This window comes from Phascolarctos cinereus, unplaced genomic scaffold (genome assembly GCF_003287225.1).
Source record: "Phascolarctos cinereus isolate Bilbo 61053 unplaced genomic scaffold, phaCin_HiC Scaffold_4;HRSCAF=312, whole genome shotgun sequence".
NCBI lineage: Eukaryota > Metazoa > Chordata > Mammalia > Diprotodontia > Phascolarctidae > Phascolarctos > Phascolarctos cinereus.
Genome location: NW_027555847.1, coordinates 546,137,842 through 546,154,807, shown reverse-complemented (window position 1 = coordinate 546,154,807; position 16,966 = coordinate 546,137,842). Strand labels below are relative to the sequence as shown.

The following is a 16,966-nucleotide window of genomic DNA, read 5'->3' as shown; positions in this document are numbered from 1 at the left end:
TTCAAGGAGCAATCAATTCCACTATTACATAAACTATTTACAGAAATGGGGCCTTGGAGGAAAGGATCCCTTCCAGACTATATGATACAAATATGGTATTGACAACTAAACTAGATAGAGACAAAGCAGACAAAAAAACCCCTATACACCAATAAATCTAAGATCACCAAGATAAAATGTTAAGTGAAATATTGGCGAGGAGTCCACAGTGATTTCCCAAAAGATAAGTCATCAAAGGTTATTAACACAGAGTTTTCAAAGGATGAATTGCAAAGTATTTACAACCAGAAGAAAGAATTCTCCAGATTGCTAATAATAAGAGAAATACAAACCAAACAACCTCAAGGAAATTATTAATAAGAATAAAGTCTCCATATACACCAAAATATTTATAGCAACACTTTCTGTGATAGAAAAGAAATAGAAAGAAAGTAGAAGGCCATTGATTGGGGATGGCCAAACAAATTTTGGTACGTGTATATAATGAAATATTACTGTGCTGTAAGAAATAATATATGTGATAAATACAGAGAAGCATGGAAAGATCAACCTGAACTAATGCAGAATGACATAAGCTAAGCCAAGAAAATGACATACACAATATCTATGACAATGTAAATGGAAAGAACAACCACATACCAAAAAACAAAAAATTGAATGTAACAAAATTATAAAGATCAAGCATAACTTGAATGAAGAGGTATGATGATATCCCCCAATTCACATGTTAGTTGAAATGGAAGGTCCATAGGTGTTACATATTACATGTCTTCAGAATTTTTTCAATGTATTTATCAGTTATGTTGATTTTTTTTCCCACTCTATAAAGATATACTATTTCTTATATGGAATGACTGACTGCTTGGGAGGAGAAAGGTAAGGATACTAGGGATAACTGTGATGATGTAACAAACAGAACACATTAATTAAAACTTTAAAAAAAAGAGAGAGACTCAATTAACATACCAAAATGACTGTAAGCTATGACCTGGTTTGGATTTATGCTAAGAATACATGGTTGGTTCAGTATAACAAAAAGTATAAGCATAACAGACAATATTAATAACAAAAACACATTATTATACCAATAGAATCTGTAAAATCCAACATCAATTTAAGGATAAAAATCCTTAAAAAACATAGAAATAAATGGATCTATCCTTAATATGATAAGTAGTATTTATGAAAAACCCAGAGGCAGCATTATATGTAATGGAAAAAGGTAGAAAGAAGCCTTTCAAATAAAATCAGGTATAACACAAAGATATCCATTATCGTCATTATTGCTTAACACAGGACTAGAAATCCTAGCCAAAAAAAGTCAAGAAAAATGAATCAAGGAGATACACACTCGCAAAGAGAACTATTGCTTTCTGCAGATGATATTATGAAGCCCCCAAGAGCTGACTAAAAATTAATTGAAACAGGGGCAGCTAGGTGGCAAAGTGGCTAGAGCACCCACCCTGAAGTCAGGAGGACCTGAGTTCAAATCCGAACTCAGATCAAACACTTGACACTTCCTACCTGTGTGACCCTGGGCAAGTCACTTAACCCTAATTGCCTAAAAAAAAAAATTACACATAAAAACTATATGAATACAACTACAAAATATCCTTCGGGGAGAAAAAAGTAGCCTTAAGTACCTGAAAAAATAACTAACAGTTCACAGATAAGGTGAGTCAACATAATAAAAATATTACCTAAGTCCACTTGTTTATTCAGTGCCATACTAATCAAGTTTTTTAAAGATCACGTTACAGAACTAGAAAAATTATGAAATTCATCTAGAGCAGCAATCAGCAAACTACCTTCCAGACAGATCTGTCCCACTACATATTTTTGTATGATCAGTGAGCTAAGAATGGTTTTTAAATTTTTAAATAAAGTTTTATAATATTTTTAAAATGCAAAAGCTATTCTTAGCTCTACAAAAATAGGTAAAGTGGATTTTGACTTTGGGTTATAGTTTGCTGACCCCTGAGCTAAGGGAACAAAAGATTAAGAATCTCAACGGAAATTAAGAAAAGGATGGGAAGTAATAGAGCCTAACAGTACCAATTTCAAACTATACTAAAAAGCATTAATCAGCAAAAAGATTTGAGAGTGGTTAGAAAATAAAGAAGTTGAATATAAAATATAATACAAATATATATGTAAGGAGGCTGAAAATTAAAAAAAGGAAAATAGAGTAGATATACAACTTACTGAGGCAAAACAATACAATAGAATGATATTCTATAAAGCCGAGTTACTTGATAAGTACTGATTTAACAACAACTGCTGGAAGGAATGGACAGCAGTTTAGGAGATATTGAGTATGGCCCATCAGCAGATCTCATTTCCAAGACAAATAAGGAACTGATTCAATTTTATAAGAACAAAAGCCAATTGATAACAAACAACAATTGATAAATGGTTAAAATTGATGAATGGTTAAAAAATATGAATAGGCAGTTCTCAAGAGAAGAAATCCAATCAATTACAAAAAAATAATGCTCCAAATCATTACAAATCAGAGATATGCAAATTAAAGCAACTTCAAGGTTCAACCTCACACCAATCAGATTGATAATGTTGACCAAAAAACATGAGAATGACAATTGTTAGAAGGACTTCAGGAAAACAGGCATATTCATTCACTCTTCATAGAACTGTGAATTAATTGGTCTAGCCACTTTGGAAAACAATTTGTATCTATGGCTAACTAAACCCTCTAATCTAGGAATAACACAAATAGGCCCATACTCCAAAGGAATCAAAGAAAGAGGAAAAGGACCCATTTATTCAAAAATGTCTATTGCAGCTCTTTTTGTCCCCAGCAGACGATTGGTCAAAAGATAGGGACAGGAAGTTCTCAAAAGAAGAAAAGTAAGCTATGAATAACTATATGAAAAAAAAGCTCAAAATTACTACTACTAAGGTTAATCCATAATTAAGCTTATATCTAAAGAGACAAAAGAGGGAAAGAATCTATCTATATGATGTTCATAGCAGTAGTTTTTTATTGTAGCAAAGAACTAGAAACTAAGGAATGCCCACCAATTGAAGAATAGCTTAACAAATTATGGCTTAAAAATTTAGTGTAACATTATTGCACCATAAAAAATAATGAAAAAAATTGTTTTAGCATAACCTTGGAAGATTTGTATGAACTGACTCAGAGTGAAGTGAATGGAAAAATGAGAAGAATTTATACAATAACAATAATATTATAAAGAAAAACAACTTTGAAAGACTTAAGAACTGTGACCAATAAAACAATCAACAATAAATTCAAAGGACTGATGATGAAGCATGTTACCCTCCTCCTGAAAACAGGTGATACCCTCTAGATACCAAATAAGGTATAACTAAAGACATTTTTAGCTAAAGTCAACAACAATTTGTTTATTTCACCATACTTATTTATTACAAGAGTCATTGAGTACTTTTTAAGTTGAGGGAAAGATTGAAGGGGAAAAATTCAAATAAGTTAACTAATAAAAGAAAAAGAATTAAAGCAGGTCATTGAAATATTTTTTTAAGACACAGAAGAGAACAGAAATAAGGAAGGGCAGTAGAGTCAGAGGCAGTCAGGACAGCTTTGAAAATATGAGATAAAGAGCATATTTAAAAAGAAAAGGAAGCTATATCAATTCACAGTTCTATGTATAACCATCTCTTTCTGTTTTACTATATTTACAGAAATGTCCAACTTATTTAGTGTTTGTCAACTTCACAAAAACAATTTTAAAAAAAAGTAAACACCATTAAATTAAAAACCAAAGAAGATTGTCAGTAGTTTCCATTTCTGGTTTGTTCAGTTTTTTTTTTTTATCATTAATACCTTTTGGTCATTTATTTGTTGGAGAATAACTCTTGGTCTTACATGTCTTAGATACTTAGGCTTTACCAAAGATGTTTGATGCAAAAACTTCATTTTTATGAATAACATTTTCTCCCTTATTATAGCTGCACAGATTTGGTTCATGTAAAAGCTTTTCCATTTTAATGTAAGACAAAATACTTTATTATGCAATGACCAACTGTGAATGACTTGGCTCTTCTCAGCAACAAAACAATCTAAGACAATTTCAAAGAATTCATGATGAAAAAAGCTATCCACCTCCAGAGAAAGAACTGATGGGGAGTCTGAATGTAGATTGAAGCATATTATTTTTCACTTTCTTTTTTTGCCTGCGCTTTCTTTCACAACATGACTAATACAGAAATATGTTTTGCATGACTGTGCATATATCACCTACATCAAATTACTTACTCTCTCAGAGAGGGGAAAAGGGAGGAAGAGAGGGAGAGAATTGAACTCAAAATTTTTAAAAATAGATGTTAAAAATTAATTTTATATGTAACAGAAAAAGATAAAATATTAATCAGAAAATGTTCATATTTTGTTTTATGTTTACCTCTATTCCTTGTTTGGTTAACGAGTCCAGTAGGTACTTTACTCCAAATTCATCCCTAATCCTATCAGCTTTCAGCATTTTTCAATCTGCCTAATGCCTCACTATAGGACTGAAAGTGTCTCTGCTAGGCAAACAATGCTCTTGCTCAGTCTTTTCAGTCATGTTTTACTCTTCCTGACCCCATTTGGGGTTTTCATGGCAAATATACTGGAGTGGTTTGCCATTTCCTTCTACAAAACAATGTTCTCTTAACTGCTGCTAAATAATAGGCTTTAGACAAATAACATGCAAAAGAAAATACTTTCACTTTTTAAAGATCAAATGATAAGGACAACAGTGAGACAGTATATTATACTGTTAAAATCCACACTTCGAAATTAGAAGAAAAAAAAGAACTTGTACTTATTCTTTTGGCCTAACCAAATGATAATTTAGGTATTTACAGCATGGGATACTGATAATTATAACTTGCACTTTGGACTGCTTAGAGATTAACCTTTTTTTCTTATTTGTAAAATGATTTAAGAATTAAAGAAAGAAAATTACCTTTTGTTGAAATTGTCTTCAGGAACTTCAGAATTCTAAAAGATATTATTTACTTGATGACGCTGCAAAATTTCTGTCCAAAGAGGAAAATAAACTAGGGGAAAAAAAACAAGAGAAGAGTTTTATATTCAAGGAGGAGTTTCCCAGTAATGACTGTGAGAGAGAGGGATTTGAAATTATAACCTGTCAGGTGGTAAAAAGACCGTTATCAAATAATATTACTATTTCATTTAGTGAATGAAACATATTTTTTATTACCAACTACTAAGCCAGTCTTGAATCATGCAAAAAAATAAGCCATCACCTTTACTTAGCTGCTTTTTAAAGAAAAATGAAATTCTAGGATTCTGAGATACAAATGAAAAGACACTGCTTGAAATTATAGTAACTCTAACCTAAATGGCCTAAACAAGCTGATAAAATATATGAAATTAATGAAAGTGACATCAATGCTGGTACTCTTTCTGAGAGAACTCCAAAACAACTACCTCAAATCTCACATATCATGGATCCCCTTCATCATTTCTTACATCACTTTTATTATTCCATAACATCCACATAACTTATTCAGCTATTCCCTGATTGGTGGGCATCCCCTCAGTTTCCAATTCTTTTTCTCCACAAAACAGAGCTACTTCAAATATTTTTACACATATGGGTTTTTTCTTCTTTCTCTGATATCTTTGGAATATGTATCTAGTGGCTGGGTCCAAGGGAAAGGACAATTTCATGTTTTTGAAGAACCTACTGTTTTCAAAATACCACATCCCAGTAACACTGTTGCCCTGACCAGATGTCCTCATATGACCTACACTCTTCCCACTGATAGTAGGAGTACCTTTAATGGAGGAGGAGGCCCCAAGTTTATCAGGAAAATGTTTTATTGCATCTTTGTTCACTGATATTACTTTATTAAATTCCTTTCCTTATGTGCCCCAAAATGGTAAAAGGATATTCTGTATCATGAACCCGAAACTGCAGGAGGGCTAGAGATGGAGTGAGGTGCTACATTCTTCCAAATCCAAGTCTGGAATTGTGTCTTGCTGCAAAGTGGGCATAGTCAGACAGTTAACAAGCCTTTATTAACATTTGATATGTGTCAAACCCTGTGTGAAGTACTGGGGACTTTTAAGGAACTTCCATTCTAATGGGGGAACCAGGTACATAAAAGATATATCCAGAAATAGAGGGGTGGTAATTTCAGAGAGGAAGTCATTAGTGAACTAGCTAGTGAAATAGAGTGCTGGTTCTGGAATCAGCAAGACTTATTCTTGTGAGTTAAAATCCTGTTTGAGACACTTACTAGCTGTGTGACTCTTGGCAGGTAATTTACCCGTTTGCCTCAGTTTCCTCATCTCTAAAATGAACTGGAGAAGGAAACAGCAAACTACTCCAGTATCTTTGCCAAGAAAATCCTAAATAGGGTGATATGACTGAACAACAACAATAACAACAACATATGGGGGAAACACCTTTTCAAAAATTAGTATTTGAGCTGGATATTAAAGGAAGCCAGGGAAACTAAGAGGCAGATGGGTGTGGGGAAAGCATTGTGGGTATGGGGTACAGCTAGTGCCATGCAAAGGCAGGTAAAGGACACTAGAGATAGTGTCATTTTCAAGGGGTTGCAAGTAGGCCAGTGCTGCTGGATTGTAGACAGGCTAGAGGGGAGAAAACTCAAAGAAGTTGGGAAAGACAGAAGAAGTCACTTTGTGAAGTGCCCAGCAGAGAACTGGGCATTTGATCCTGGAGTTCACTGGATGGTGGGGTGTGATATGGTTAGATTAATACATTAGAAAAATCATCTTGGCACCTGTAGTCAGAAGAGACTTGGGTTTAAATTATGTCTCTGACACTTAGCAGCCGGTAGAACAATCACAAGTCTTTTGAACCTCAGTTTGTGTGTTGTAAAATAAAGATAATGATACCTACCTCACAGGATCAGTGACAAATGAGATGTTTCAAGTCCTGTCTTTTCCACCTCCCCAACACCTTGCGTCTATTCTCTTCTCTCCAGTAACATGGCCTATTTGGCCCTCAGTACCTATGTTGAAAGTGGTCATCAGAAGGGGCTACCCTCACTGACCCCATGGTTGCAGCAGGTCTTGTGATATCTCTGGAAACTTGTGGCACCTGGAGTCCATTATTCTGACCAGATGTCAATTGCTTCTCACCCTTTGGCTGTTTTGCAAAACAACTTAACTCCTCCCTGTTGCTGTAGCTCCAAAGTATTCCTCCCTGTTCAAGTGAACTTAAATCCCACCCCTTCTGCTCTATTTGGGCACTCCTGTACTCTGGTGCTGTGTGAGGTCCCAAATTGCCAATCCCTCGACTTGATGAAAGATCCTACTTTGATAGTCCTCTTCATTTCAGAATGACACTCCTACCTACCTAGACTGTGATTGTACTAGCCTCAAAATTGATCTTCCTGCTTGCAGGCTCTCCCTTTCCCAAACAATCCCCTACAGAGCTGCCAAAATAATCTTTGTAAAGCAGCAGTCTGACCAGGTCACTTCCCTGCTCTCCAGATGCAATTATCTCTGTGGTAAAATACGAATTCCCCAGCTTGGCATTTAAAGCCTTTAACAGTGTGGCTTGAGCCCACTTTCTCCAGACTCATTTCCCACACTCCACTTTACCCACTCTATTATCCAGTCAAATTATCCTATTTGATAGCCTCCAAACTCTGCAATCTATCTCCTGACTCCACGACTTTACATAGGTTGCCCTTCCTCCCCACTCCTGGACTGCATTTCTTCACTTTTCTGTCTTAAAAACCTTCAAGCTCCAACTCAGGTGCTTTCTATTTTGAGAAGCCTTTTGTGATCACCCTGGTTAATGGTTTTTCCCTGCTCAAATTAGACTGCACCTACTTATCAGTGTAAATGTTGACTGTATCCTTCCTCTTTCTCAGTAGAAGGAAAGCTCCTTGAGAGCAAAGACTGTTTTTTTATGTCTATATCTCTTGAGGTTTGTATAGTATCTTGATCATAGTAAGTACTTAATAAATGCTTTGACTCAATGCCTAGCATAGTGCTTAGCATACTATAATAGGTACTTAATGGTTTGTTTGGTTTTTTTATTGCTTGTGCACCTGTACATTTTAAAATGCTCTCTACATATTGAAAAACAGCATGGCATATTAGACAGCGAGCTGGCCTTAGAGTCAGAAACTGGATGGAGGAGAGAGAATGCACATTTATACAGCACTCCCTATGTTCCAGGCACAGGGCAGCTACGTAGCTTAGTGGATAGACTTCTGGCCTGGAGTCTGAAGATTGATCTTCCTGAGTTCAGGTCTGGCCTCAGACACTTGTTAGCTGTGTGATCCTGGGCAAGTCACTTAACCTTCTTTGCCTCAGTTTGTCAGCGGTAAAGTGAGCTGGTGAAGGAAATGACAAACTACTCCAGTAATCTTTGCAAAGAAAACCCAAAGTGGGGTCTAGATGAGTCAGACTCAATTAAATGACAGAACAATAGCAACAAGAAAACTGTGCAAGGCACTATGCTAAGTGCTTTTTTTTTTTAAACAATTATCTCATTTGATCCTTACAACAATCCTGGGAGGTGCTATTGCTACCATCATTTTATAGTCATATAATTGAAAACTGACACCTTACTTTATTTAATATTACTTCTTAATTATTGATTGAGAATTGTATCTAATCAAAGTATCAATACTTATGGATCAGAGTTGAACTTGATTATATAGGCCTCTGTGGTAGAGTTTGTAAGAGTTTAACTTCCTTATTCCTATGGACTACAGGTTAACCACAAAGACTCACAGCTTGTAAGTTTTTGGAAGGGAGGAAGGGAAAAGGGAAGACAAGTCAACGTCATCATAGGATGTTTGCCCACCACTAGAGTTTCCAGAAGATGAGAGTCAAACCTGTATTTTTCCCTTTTGTCCTGGGTAATAGAAATCTCCTCTCTGAGTGAAGCCAAACCTAAGCCTACCCTTCATCTTCATGTTAAACTAATCACAGTCTTAGTTTAGTTTTCATCACTGGTACCTTAGGTAACCAACTGCATTAAAGAGTTGTTCTCCCGTCAGAGAGGTCCTTGACCTTTGAGAGGCCTTGGAGCTCACTTATTGGCAATTGCTTGCCTTGCTAATAAATTGATCATGCTCTGAACTTTGTGCCTCAGTTTCTCTTTATTTTTTACTGTGAAACACTTAAGCGAACTGAGACAGAGATTAAGTGACTTGCTCAGCACCTGTTTTCAAGTCCTGCGTCTGAGAGGTACCACCTGTGTGTCCCTAGATGAGTCCTTAAACTCTTAGTGCTCTAAGTCAGAGGTATCAAATAGAAAAGTGGGCCACTAAACCATACATAATGATAAGGATACCTGCAGCTGCATATTGACTGAAGAACCACATATTTATTTCCTTTTCATTAATCCAACAACACCTTACAATCTAACAGGAATTACATTTTAAAGTAATTCAAGACACACACAGGAGAGCTGTTAGAGAACTCCTTAGAAACAAAATTGCAGACTGTACTAATTTGCACTGGTAGAAAGAATTTCCTTACCCTAGAGTTTCCTATATAAGTCATGCTCCAGGCATTGTCCTAAGTCCTGAGAGTACAAAGAAAGGCAAAAGACAGCCTAAAGGGGAAGACAACATGCAAACAATTAGGTACATAACAGATATAAACAGGATAAAATGGAGGTAATCTCACAAGAAAGGTACTAGCATTGAGGAAGATTGGGGCAACTTTTTTGCAAAAGGTAGGATTTGAGTCTTAAAGGAGGTCAAGAAAGCCAAGAGGCAAAAACAAGAAAAAACTTTCCAGGAGGAGGGAAGAGACAATGGAAAAAAGCAGAGTTGGGAATTAAAGTGTCTTATTTGAAGAATATCAAGGAACTGTGTCAGTAGACGCAAAATACATGGAAGAGAGTATGGTGTAAGAAGACCTGAAAGGTAGCAAAGAACCAGATTATGAAGGGCATTTTATATTTGATTCTGGGAGTTATTGGAATTTATTGAGTAAAAGGGTGATGTAGTCAGTCAGAGTTATCCTTTAGGAAGACCATTTTTGTCAGCTAAGCGGAGGATGGAATGGAGTGGGAAGTGACTTGGGACAGGGAGACCAACCAGGAGGGCATTATCATTGTCCAGGTCTGAGATGATGAGAGCATGGATCAGGGTGGGGGCAGTGAAAGTGTATCATATGTAGAAATGACAGAACCTGGTAACAGATTGGATATAGAGATTGAAAGTGAGGAGTCAAGCACACCTACATTGGGAGCTTGGGCCCAAGTCATTCAACAAGGATGGTGGTATCCATGACAGGAATAAGGAAGTTTGGAAGAGGGTAGAGTTTTAGGGTAAAGAAAACGTGTTCAAGTTTTTGACACGTTAAGTTTAAGATGTCTAGAGGACATCCAGTTTGAGATGTCCAATAGACAGTTGGAAATGTAAGGCCAGAGGTCAGGAGAAGTGTTAGGGCTGTATAAATGGATCTGAAAATCATCAGCATAGAGATGAAAATTGAATCTATGTGAGCTGGTGAGATCACCAATCAAAATAGCATAAAAGGAGAAGAGAGCCTGGGACAGATCCTTGGGGGTCACCCACAATTGGCAGGTGCAACATGGATAAACATCCAGCAAAGTAAACTGAGGAATGGTCATATAGATAGGAGGAGAACTAGGAGAGAGCAGTGTCATGTAAACCTAGAAAGAAGAAAGTATCAAGGAGAAGAGAGTGATATGTCAAAGGCTACAGAAAAGACAAGAAAGATAATGGTTGAGAAAAGGCTACTGAATTTGGCAATCAACAGAGCATTGGTACCCATAACTCAAATGAAGAGATATGAAAAGACAGCCCCAACCCACCCATTCATGGAAATAGGAGATCCATTGGTATTGCACATTGCACTTGTTTTCAGATTTTTTCAACGTATTGATTAGTTATGCTGATTATTTTTCTTTTTTTAAAAAATACTTTGTTATACGGGATGGTTCTCTGTGAGGGTGAGGGAAGAGGGGAGGATACTAGGGATAACTATGGTGATGTAAGAAACAGAAGACATCAATACAAACCTATTAAGAAAAAGGAAAAAATGAAATCATTAGTAACTGTGGAGAAAGCATGATGAGCTTGGAAGCCAAACTGCAAAAAATCAAGAGAAAGTGAGAAAAGGAAATGGAGGCATTTATTGTAGACAGTTCTCTCTCTCTCTCTCTCTCTCTCTCTCTCTCTCTCTCTCTCTCTCTCTCTCTCTCTCTCTCTCTCTTTCTTTTTGGCAACTGGCATTAAGTGACTTTCCCAGGGTCACACAGCTAGTAAGTGTCAAGTGTTTGGTCTGAGGCTGGATTCAGGGCTGGTGCTCTATCCACTGAGCCACCCAGCTGCCTCTAATGTAGACAGCTTTCTTAAGGAGTTTTAACCATAAAAGGGAGGAGACATATGGGAAAATAGCTGGCAGGGATGGACCAAGGAAATACCAGGCCTAGTCTTTATCCCTATTTAAATATCATTCTAAAAACTTCAATTCCTAGTATCCTCAACCCATTCTCCTGCCACAATTACTTCAAAAGTGAAAGGGGTCTGTATAGGATAGAAGGACATTTTGTAGTTTTCTTTATTCAGTAGGTTGCCATGTACAAAGAATTCATCACCTAGTGGCCAGCCTCCTGGTAATGTACTTAGTTGGGCTGCTTCTCTGGAAGCAGTCTCTTAAGGGTGACTATACTCAAAATCCCTCCAGAATGATAGGATCTGAAGTTCAGCTTTAGAGCTGAAAGGGATCTCTGAAACAGTAAGTGGCACTGTCAGGACTTGAATCTATATCCCCTGACTCCAAATCAAAGTCCCTAAAGTTTATACTTTGATGGCACAGCCTTCAAAAACCTATTAAGTATTTTGTTATTATATTATTATATTATATAAGATTATGAGTATAAGTGTCAACAGATGATCCTATTTGATAAACAAACCCCCCAAATATAGTATGTTTGCTATACCATGAAAACTCTGTCTGCTCAGTCACCACCCTAGTACAAGCCCTCCTCATTTCTCATCTGGACTATTATAACAGGTTTGGTACTGGCTTCCCCACATCATGTCTTTCCCCTCTCCAATCCAACCTCCAAGCCAAGAATTTTTTATTAGGTGCTCACTATGTGCTGAGCCCTCTCCTAAGGGCTGGAGATATAAAGGCAGAAAATATATTCCTTGCTGACAAAGGAGAGACAACATGCAAATAAATATCTAAGTACATCCAAGACACAGTCTAAGTGGAAGGCAATCTCAGAGAGAAGGGACTAAAGGATGGAGGCATTTGTGAAAGACATTCTGAAGAAGGTAGAATTTGAGCTGAGGCTTGAAAGAGGCCTGTTATTCTGAAGTAGAGGTGAGGAGGAAGAGCATTCTAAGCATGGGAGAAAGTGAAAATGTATGGAATTGGGAGATAGAGTGTCATGTGGGAGAAACAGCAAGTAGGCCAATGTAATTGGATCATAGAATAAGGGAAGGAGAGTGAAGTTGTAAGAAGACTGGAAAGGTAGGAAGAAGCCAGATTACAAAGGGCTATAAATGCCAGTGGAATTCTATTTGGTCTTGGAGGCAACAGGGAGCCACCAAAGTTTTTTGAGCAGGTGGGATGATGTGATCAGACCTGGCTTTAGAAAATCATTTTGGAAGCTAATAAATGTAAACAGTTTGTCATTTAAAACCCTTGACAACTTGGCCCTTTCTCACCTTTCACTCTTCTTACATGTAACTTTCTTTGTCATATGCTTTGATCTAGCCATACTGGTCCTCCATGCCTGGAATACAAACCTTTCTCTCCTCCACATCCTGGAACTCCTAGTTTCTTTCAAGACTCAGCTGAAATGCCTATTTCGAAGTTTAGGTTCTTAATCCAGGGTCCATGAACTTATTTTTTAGATAGTTTGATAACTGTACTTCATTATAATTGGCTTCCTTTGTATTCCTACGTATTTTTAATGCATTTTAAAACGTTATTCTGAGAACAGGTTCATTGGTTTCACCAGATTGCCAAAGGGATCTTTGACACAAAAAAGGTTAAGAACCGCTGCTTTACATGAAGCCTTTCCTGAAAAGAATAATTACTAGAATTTATATAGCACTTTAGGTTTTTCAAAACTACTTTTTATATGTTATCTTACTTGATCTTCACAATTCTATATATATGTCATCTTGTTTGATCTTCAAAATAACTTTGAGGTAGGTATTATTACTTTCTCCATTATTACAGAAAAGGAAACTGAGGCTGAGAGTTCTTTGATTTGTCCAATGTTATACTGATATTAAGAGTCTGAAAGCCGGTCATCCTGATTTGGGGCATTTAGGTGGCACAGTGGATTAGAGAACTGGGCCTAGAATCAGGAAGGCTCATCTTTCTAAATTCAAATCCAGCCTCAGACACTTTCAAGCTATATGATGCTGGGCAAGTCACTTAGTCATGTTTGCCTCAGTTTCCTCATCTGTAAAATGAACTGGAGAAGGAAGTAACAAACCACTAGTATCTCTGTCAAGAAAACCCCAAATGGAGTTCTGAAGGATCTGACAACTGAAAAATGATTGAAACAACTCCCTGATTTAAGTTCTGAGATTTATCTACTATAATAGCTCTAGCTACTGGTGTCCTCCTTCTCTCAACCTTATATTAATTCTATGTATGTGTGTGTATGTGTGTGTGTATACGTACATACACGTATAGATATGTGTATATAGTGTATATATACACACATACACACTATTAATATACATATACATGTAGACATATATATGTGTATGCATGTATGTATTTTTATACATATATTGTCTGTCCCCTTAGAAGGTATGTTCAAGTCCTGCTCACTTTTTGCCTTTGAATTCCTGGGGCACAGCATTGTTTTGAACATAGCAAATCCTTAATAAATGTTTGTTAAAAGCAAGTTAGCAAACACTACAGAAAAAAAATCACACTATAGTTGGAAAGACTAAATGTATGGTCCAAATGCAGTTATACATGGTAGTCCAGCAAATTGTATTCCCATGTTCCCCTATTTAGGACTTTTGTTACTAATCCCCTCCAGGCATCCTTCTTATATTCAATATGCATTTATTAAAGACCAACTATGTGCAAATCCCAACTATTTACTACTTGTATCCACAGTTGTTTAACACAGTACATGGCACATAGCAGGGTTTAATAAATGTTTATGGAATGAGCATGAATTCCAGTCCCTGCCTACAGACCAGCAGATGAAACTCCAAGTCAACCTAAGGCTAAGATTTATGATTGTTGTTGTTGTTGTTGTTAACAAGTCTATTAGGTGAGGAAGCTAATGGGATTTCTTGACAATCCTTGCTTTCTCTAGAGCTCTCATTTTCTGGAATGAGGACTATACCTGGGAAGCTGTCTCAGTGAAGGTGGAAAATGCATGGGTGACCACTGAGCAATTTTCCTGGATTTTTACAAAGGTCACATTCTGTGGGTTAGTCTTTGTCATTAATTTTCAACTAGGGCAGAAATCCACTAACTTGTGTTTTGTTTTGTTTTGTTTCTTAATGTTCTGATAATTGTATTTTATTGGTTTTCTTTATAATCTTTATAATCTTATATAGTTTACCCATTTAAAATTAACTTTAATAAAAATTATTTTGGGAAGGTGTCCACAGGATTCACCAGAAAGTGTTCCATTCAGGACACAAAAATGTTTGATTTAGAGGAAATTGAGGATTTCCTGAATTTTCCTCTCCTGTTAAGCTTATCCCTAGAATGACCCATTTGGGATACAGAATCATAGGCTCATGGTTCTAGGGCTGGAAGGGACCCCACAGGTCATCAAGTTTAACCCCCTTCATTACAGATGAAGAAACTGAACACAGTTTTATGTCTGAGGTGAATTTGAACTCAAATCTTCCTGCCTCCAGGTCCAGCTCCAGGAGCCCACAAGCACACATCGACCCACATCCTAAATTCTTGCCATTAACTTGGAGCCAATTTCCCCCTGCACCGAATATCAGTATCCCCTTCCTTCCCAATTCCTGCTTCTTCATTTTATCTCCTTCCCCTTCTCTGGCCCCTGTTCCCTCTCCCTCAGGGAGGCGTTCCCACTCCAGTCATCCTACTGCATATGAAAGGGGGGAAATGAGGCAAGATCATGATGGCCGCTTCCCAAAGCCAGAGATCAACCGGCCCATTTGCAGAAGGGCCACACTGGGGTCAGCACCTCCCCCCACCCCTCCCTGCCCACCCAGGCCTATTCCCCGCCTTCTTCATATACACCACTTCCTTTGGTGGCTCCACTCCTTTAACCGGGGGGTTGTGCCTAGGGACCCACCTCGGGCTGGTGCTCCAAGGTTACAAACAGCTACGGTGTTGCTGAGTTATTCTTCCCGGCCCAGGTGGAGTTGCTTTCTTTCTCCAGCTTCCGGTCTCAGCTCCGGCGCTGATGTAGGGTGCAGGAGGTAGAGAGCTGTCCTTGTAGTCAGGAAGACTTGGATGCAAGGTTTTCCCTCTGACACATTTGATGTTGTTTGTCCTTCCTTTTTTCAAATCAGGGGCTGACTTCTTGACTTTTGACTTAATTGGATTTAAGTGAGGCAGAGTTGCACAAAGTCCTCAGCCTCACTCTCTTTTCAAGTCATCCAAGTCCAATGGCGAGACAAAAGTCCAGAAGTTGGTGACGGCATGGGATGCAGTGGATGACCTTGGCCTCTTAGATAGCTGACCAAGCTGTAAGTACCTGCAGCTCCCGTGCCTTCCTGGCCTTGGAAGAAATTGTTCTCTTGGAGGGAGGGGCGGGGCGGAGTGGGGAAGGGAGGGGGGAAGTGGGGAAGGGAGGGAAGGCTACCTCTGACACAGACATAGGCTATGAGATAGTGGACACATTACTTAATTTCTCAGGGCTCTGAGCTCTTGTTGGGGATGGAAAGCTTTCTACCCAACACTTAAAATAAAGGCTCAAGACAGACCAGCCCTAGAAGAAAAGCCAGGAGGGCTTTTTTTTTTAATATAAATTTATTTATTTTTAGTTTTCAACATTCCCTTCCACAAGTTTTTGAGTTCCAAATTTTCACCCCATCTCCCCCTCCCCCCACCCCAAGATGTCATGCGTTCTGAATATCCCTTCCCCTACTCTGTCCTCTCTTCTATCTCTCTCCCCCTCTCTTATCCCCTTCCCCTTCTATTTTCCTGTAGGGCAGGATAGACTTCTGTACCCCATTTCCTATATTTATTTCCCAGTAGCATGTGAAAACATTTTTTTAAACATATGTTTTTAAAACTTTAGGTTTCAAATTTTCTCTCTTCCTCCCTCCCCACCCACCCTCATTGAAAAGGCAAGCAACTCAATATAAGTTGTACATGTGCAGTTATGCAAAACACGTCCATAGTAGACATGTTGTGAAAAACTAACTCTATTTCCCTTAATCCTATCCTGCCCTCCCATTTATTCTATTCTTTCTTTTGACCCTCTCTCTCCTCAGAAGTATTTACTTCTAATTAACCCCTTTCCCAATCTGCCCTCCTCTCTATCATCCCCCTGCTCTCTTGTCCCCTTTCCCCCCTATTTTCCTGTAGGGTAAGACAGATTTCCATACCCAATTGAATGTGTATGTTATTCCCTCCTTAAGCCAAATCCTATGAGAATAAGATTCACTCATTCCCTCTCACCTTCCCCTGTTTCCCCTTCCACTGTAAGAGACTTTTCTGGTTTTTTTTGTGAGATAATTTACCCCATTCTACCTCTCCCTTTCTTCTTCTCCGAGTATAATCCTCTCTCATCCCTTAATTTTATTCTCCAGATATGACCCCTTAATCTTCAGCACACCCTGTGCCCTCTATCTATCTATATATACATACATATAATTTTTTTCCTCCAACTACCCTGATACTGACAAAGGTCTCATGAGTTATAAATATCATCTTTCCATGCAGGAATGTAAACAGTTCAATCTTAATAAGTCTCTTATGATTTCTCTTTCCTGTTTACCTCTTCATGTTCCACTTGAGTCCTGTATTTGAAAGTCAAATTTTCTATTCAGCTCT

The 16,966-nt window shown here is 37.8% G+C and overlaps 1 protein-coding gene across 2 annotated transcripts in view; it reads right to left on the bottom strand.

Annotated features, from left to right (window-relative positions):
- The window catches only part of RBFA (ribosome binding factor A), a 68,251-nt gene extending 52,579 nt beyond the window's left edge, over nt 1-15,672 (bottom strand). Inside the window, exons 1-2 of one of the 2 annotated variants that reach the window (XM_020986886.2) lie at nt 15,258-15,672; nt 4,950-5,043 (exon numbers count right to left, since the gene is read on the bottom strand). The gene's annotated coding sequence lies outside the window, so the exon portion shown is untranslated. Of the gene's footprint in view, nt 1-4,949; nt 5,044-6,881; nt 6,906-15,257 lie in introns of those variants that run through there. The other variant, XM_020986888.2, reaches the window with a different exon arrangement.
- Nucleotides 15,673-16,966: the final 1,294 nt, after the last annotated feature.